Source organism: Bactrocera neohumeralis, chromosome 2 (genome assembly GCF_024586455.1).
Source record: "Bactrocera neohumeralis isolate Rockhampton chromosome 2, APGP_CSIRO_Bneo_wtdbg2-racon-allhic-juicebox.fasta_v2, whole genome shotgun sequence".
Lineage (NCBI taxonomy): Eukaryota > Metazoa > Arthropoda > Insecta > Diptera > Tephritidae > Bactrocera > Bactrocera neohumeralis.
The window spans coordinates 70,577,285-70,583,567 of NC_065919.1; the positions used below are offsets into that span (position 1 = coordinate 70,577,285).

At 34.4% G+C, this 6,283-nt stretch overlaps 1 pseudogene; it reads left to right on the forward strand.

Moving 5' to 3' along the window:
* Window positions 1–1,134, forward strand: part of LOC126763325 (pyrokinin-1 receptor-like) — a 41,335-nt pseudogene extending 40,201 nt beyond the window's left edge.
* Window positions 1,135–6,283: the final 5,149 nt, after the last annotated feature.

The following is a 6,283-nucleotide window of genomic DNA, read 5'->3' on the forward strand; positions in this document are numbered from 1 at the left end:
TGAAATTCGCTATATTTTGAAATTTTTGTATAAAAAAGGGAAGAATGCCACCGAAATTTGTGAAGTTTACAGAGACGATTATTTTGTGGTTGCCTTAAGTTTTTAACTCGAAGTATTTCTAGTAAATTTTTCTTTTCCTTTCCATTCACAGCCCTTTTCTCACTCTCTCTTTATCGCTTAATTACAGACCGTAGATCATGTCGAAGCTCTCGCGCGCTGTCAAGTTTATTGTCGTCATTTGACTGACAGCTCGCACTGCCGCAGCCAATGCAATTTCCCGTAGAGCACGGCTTCTATTGCACGTTAACTTGGGTCTTTTAATACCTAAGCGGCGTTTTCTGTTACCATCTAGATCATTATTTTCCTTTGTACCGTCCATTACACTTAAAAAGTTATTTGTGTTTGTGCTTGTGTTTTTCTTTACCCGTTCAGAAATGATATTCACTTCGTCGAACAAGTTTTCGCTGTGTCGCCGTTCCTATGAACACGATTTGTGTTCTCTACCTCCTAATTGGTATGAAATTGAAGCGGAGCCACTTCCTGCCGACGGTGCCAAGGCGCAGTCTATAGGTGCATCGTGGAATTAGCGCTCACAGTGTTATAATCAGTACGTTGGGTGAGTAAGTATCTGGTATTGTTGATGTTTAAATTTGTTTTTTTTTTCTTTCACAACTAAAGCTAAATGTAGAAAAGATCAACTCATTGAAACTCACCACATAAAATGCAACTAAAACAGTCGTGCATGAAGTCATGATTTCTAAATTAAATAAATTTATCACTTATTTATAGTCACTCCTTTCGCCAGGAAGAAAATGGCTTTTGATCATAGATATTTGCTTAGCTCTGTTTTCATATGTTTTTTTGTTTTCTTTTTGCTTCTCTTCCAACTTGTGTTTTCTTTTTGTTTTCAAATCCCATAATAGACAAATGCTTTTATCATTTCTGCGTACAACAGCTGCCGCTGCCGTGACATTCTTCCTCTGCTGGGCGCCCTTTTACGCGCAACCACTGAAGGCTATGCATGGCAGCAGCGCGAACATTGAATCGCAGCTGTACAAAGATGTCTTCGAAGCTGTTGACCTCACATCCGGTCTGTCCTATAACCTATTAATCCGTTGCTCTACAACATCATGAGTCACAAATTCCGTGATGTTTTGAAGGTGAGCTAAGTTAAATAGAGTATACTCGCATGTGTGTAAGGCACGAATAGGCAGAAAAGAACATATGAAAAAATGAAATCGTTTCCATTTTAGGCATACGAGTGAAATATGTTGACATTTCAAAGTGCCCTCTTCACATTATTTGTATGTTATATTATTTGTCTATCTCATTGGGTTTCGAATTGATATTATGTCATGCCATTCATATATTGGCTCATTTCTCATTGAATCTTTCATATTCCTTTTTTTATTGCGACCTGCTGCAGCAGAATGGCTTCATGCGTTTACATATAACGTTGAATAAAAATTGAATATTTTTGAAAGGTGTTTAACTTTAGTGCAACCGAAGCTAATAGTTCTTATTTTTTCCCTTTACATCTGATTATCTTTTAAGAAGTTCTGTTGTCAACGTGGAGGTATCTTTTTCTGCCCTAAGTTTTGAATATTTTCCTTTAAAAATTTTACAAAATATTTGAAATTCTTACATACATACTACATATAATAGGTTTGTCAAAAAAGTCTTGCGGTATTTTCGCTAGTTGGCGCTGAAAGCGCGTAGTTCTAGTTTTATTCGTCGCATCGGGTCATGCTATACCTTTTTGGAAAGCTCATTTCACGCACTAACACGTGTTTGATTAATTGTCGTTTCTTTTAAGTCGTTCGTGAGTTATAGCGTCGCAAATATGGAGCAAAGTAAAGAGAAAATACGGCATATTTTACAGTACTACTACGATAAAGGCAAAAATGCACCTCAAGCCGCCAATAAAATTTGTGCAGTTTATGGACCCGATACAGTTTCCATTTCCACCGCACAACGATGGTTCCAACGTTTTCGTTCTGGTGTAGAGGTGGTCGAAGATGTGCCACGCTCCGGAAGGCCTGTCGTCGAAAATTGCGATAAAATCGCTGAATTGGTCGAAAGAGACCGGCATAGTAGCAGCCGTAGCATCGGTCAAGAGCTGGGCATGAGTCATCAAAAAATTCATTTCAATTTCAATAAAAAAAAAAAAAATTCAATAAAAATACCGCAAGACTTTTTTGACAACCCATTATGTATATACTATATGTGTGTTTTCGAATATTAACTACAGGTCAATGTAATTAATAGCGTCCTGCGGCCTGGGCTCATATTGCAGCTGCAAATAATTTATGCATATTTCGCTTCAAGCGTCTGCAGTTATTTAGGAGCATTGTGCATCAGATGATATATCGCCATAAAGGACTAAGCAGATTAGAAAGCTGTGGTTGGCGTTGATGAATGGGTGGATATGCGCTTGTATGTATATTTCATTAAAGTGTCAGATTGACTTGCTGACCAGAAGTGACCGTATAAATGTTTTAGGTTTCTTGAATTTAAAGCAATATCCTTCAACTTATATAGATACTAGTAGAATTTATTATTTATTATAACAGTTCAGTACTCTTCATTAAATTGGCTTCTTTTTCTGCAATAATGAAATATAATTTCACAAACATAAAAGGTTCCTTACAAAGTATTGATACCGATCGTTAGGCTTGTTTAGCAGCTACATGTTATACTGGTTCGATATCGTCGGTTCCGAGCAGCTTCTTGGGTACTCAGCTCGTCATGCTGATGATTTATATATGTATAATTTATAGCGTCCCGACGAATTCTTCTGGGTGTTACGAACTTCGTCGCAAATTAATAAACCTTGTTCAGGGTATAAAAAACTACTTAACTTAAGCACAAATTAACACAAACAATCAAACCTAAATACTCGGTGAAATGTGCGTATACTCTTACAAGCAAAAAAAATTTACGGTGACTGAGTTTCAGATGAAATCGTAAATTATTATATACTTAAGATAAGAGACTTTGTGAATCCGTGCATGTCCTTGGGGTCAAACGACATTTTGACGTCCTACACAAACGCCTACCTCAATGCACAATAGAGTTAACCGATAACATGCATGTTGCTTCCTTACTTCCTATCAGCTTATCATTCTGGCTACTAATCATCCATCAGCCTTACCACATAATTTTCGTTTCGTTTGGCAAACGATACGTACGTTGGCGTGGCGTGTGCAATAAAAACAGAACGACTCAATAAATAGTTTCCATGACTTCTTGCTAGCAGCTGCAGGCCATAAATTTGCCCAAGTTATCTGTTGTTACTGTAGCTGCTGCTGTTGACTTTCATTTCTCGTTACATTTCGCTTGATCGTTGTATATAACTACTCGTGTTTATGCGTGTTCATATAAAGTTGCCCATTGATGATTAACAATGTTGTGTGTACTGTTCTTTTTTGCCTTTTGAACCGGTGTCAAGTTGTAAACAACAGGTGCAACAGGTGCATAACTTTTTAATTTGATTGTAAGTGTAATTCGCCATGATTGCGGCGAATTCGTAGAATTGCAACAGTTGGGTAAAGAGAGTGAGTATAAAGTCATTTTGCGACAAGAGCGAAAGCTTAATATGCTTTGTGGCGTTTAGCTGTTTCAGTGGAAAATCAGAGTAGAATTTAAATTCCATTAAAGGCTTGATCAGGAATAGGTTTTACTTAAAATTGAAAACTAATATTATAGTACGCATATTTATATGTAAGAAATTTAAAAATCTTGATTAAATTTAAAAAGGCACCATTTCATTTATGTAATTTTCTTTTCGATATTTTCAACGTAGATTCAATTGCTTGACTGGTTTTTCAAATTGCAAGCTTCACCTGAACTTATGGATTGCACTATTGAAAAAAGCACTAGGGCATACGCACATAAATACTTTCTGCATACAAACGTTTAGTATCCAAATGTGGTGTACTTAACTAAAAAATTTTATGTAACAAAAAGTATTTTCAAGTTCGCGTCATTTGTATTAGGCCATGTTTGTGCAGCTGCTTGCGCTCTGAGAAAAAACAATCATTCGAGCAAGTCCATTTAGTCGCAGAAACCTTCCAAATGTTGTAGTCATTGTTTTTGCTACTGCTGGCAGTTTTCAGATCCTGTAACACGGGCTTGTACACGTAAAAAACATACATATGTATTTACTTATTGTAAATGTATTCCAACTTCCGAGAAGAATATTGCGTAATGGGTGCACTTCAAGTGAAGGAAAATGCTAAGCGGCTAATCAGTAATGAAAGAAGAAGCTGTTAGTACATTATTTGAGGAGTAAATTTTTGGAAATAAATCTAAAAATGGTTTTTCCAAGGTAATAAGAACTGAAATTTATTTACATGTGTGTGAACAACGTATATGTATATGTATATCGTACGCAATTTATATGAACTAGTGCAGAAGCCTTTAAAAATGATGAAAAAATAGATGTATAGTTACCAATCCAACGAGAATGAAAGATAAATAAATATTAATGTTAAAACAATTTACTGGCCGAAAAAGGAAGATGAGCGGCGTGCTTGAGTTTTTAAGGCGCTATACCAGTGTGACACTTTCAAATAATTTTTTTTTTTGCTTTTTCGATAGTAAAATCGGTAAGGTCGTATCTTGAATAGTTTTGAATGGCAGCGTTCTAAACAGCGACCGCTCAGAGGTGCAAACATATATAAGTGACACTTTAAACGCGTTTTTCTCGAAACGACATTTTTCAAAATTGCTGACATCATAACTCAACGAGAAATTAACTAATCGAAATTAAAACTGGGTATAGTTGAATACATTTGCTATACAATGGACTACGATCTTTTTGATTTGTTGAAAATTTTCAATTTGGCTTTAAAAACCGACCATTTTCTTCTTAAAAAAACTAATTTTTTTTTTCAAAATTACGCCATTTTCTTAACTTTTGATATTTTTCAAAGATCGTAGTTCATTGTATAGAAAATATATTTAAGTTTAATAAACATTTTTAATTTTTTTGTTTCAGCTACTCATTCGACCGGAATCATGCCAGCAGTTGAGGCACTTTTTTTTCGGCACTTCCGCAGACAGCACATAACTCCGTTATTTTTCAATATTTTTGTAAAAAAAAAATTTAATATAGCTAAAAATATACTTTATTACGTCCATAGAACGTCGAAACATTCAATCTGGTACTTTCTTTTAAAAAAATTCACGAAAATCGCCTAATTTTTCATGCGTCACACTGGTATAGCCCCTTAAGGGTTAAAATTGGTTTAACTTGATTTCCGGACAAATCTACGAGTAATATAGAAAAAAAAATTATATGGCAATATTGTAGATAATGTAAAAGTTTTTTAGGTTGTGTGCAAAGACTTTTTACACATAAGTTTTTGGGTTTTTCATTTTTATCTTGTACAAAATTTTCTTTCTTTCACGATGTTTGGTGTAAACTTATTTCTTTATGTCCCATACACATAAATACTTTTTAAATTTGAAATATTACCTTTTTATTCTTATATCGGAAAAAAACTCTGATATTCATTAAAACAACCTCTAGTCAAAATCAGATTTATTAAGTTTAGTTAAAAAACAAAAAAAACATTAGTAGCCGCTTACCTTTAACTTAAGGTAGAGAGATGCAAAAATTCCTAATTTTTCGTCATGTCGTTTTCATTATTTAAGTTTTGACATGAGTCACGGAACTTAAGAAAGCAGAAATTTTGAACGAAGGTCATCTTGCCATGAAATGAAACATAATCGGTTTCTTCAAATTTGGGTAAACTAGCAGAAATTATTCAATTATACATATCTTTAATTTGTTTTCTTCAAATTTAAAATGTTATATTAAGTTTTCATTAAATTAAAACAGTTAACTAGAAATTGGAAAATCACTTTCATAATTATGAAAAATTCTCTTTAATTACAATTTGTAACAAAACTCATTTATGCTAACAAAGATAACGACAATTCACAAAACTTGTGCACCCAAAATACAACTAACTGATTTAATCACTCATATATGATAAAACTACTTCGTGTAAATGATTTGGGGTATTTAAAGCTTAAAATCATCCATCTGAGACACATTAATTACGGGAAAAGAGCCTTTCATGTAGGCGAGGGAGTCAGGAAGATGGGAAAGAAGAAGTGGGTTGGCAAACTGCCCCTACAAATGTTAGCAGAATATGAAGTAGTCTATAAAACAAGAAGGACATAAGCGAAAATGTTAGAGAAAGAGAATAATGTCGTGCTATTTGGGTTGCCTTCAATTTTCATATAAGCGTGGAGGCAAAAAAAACATGTC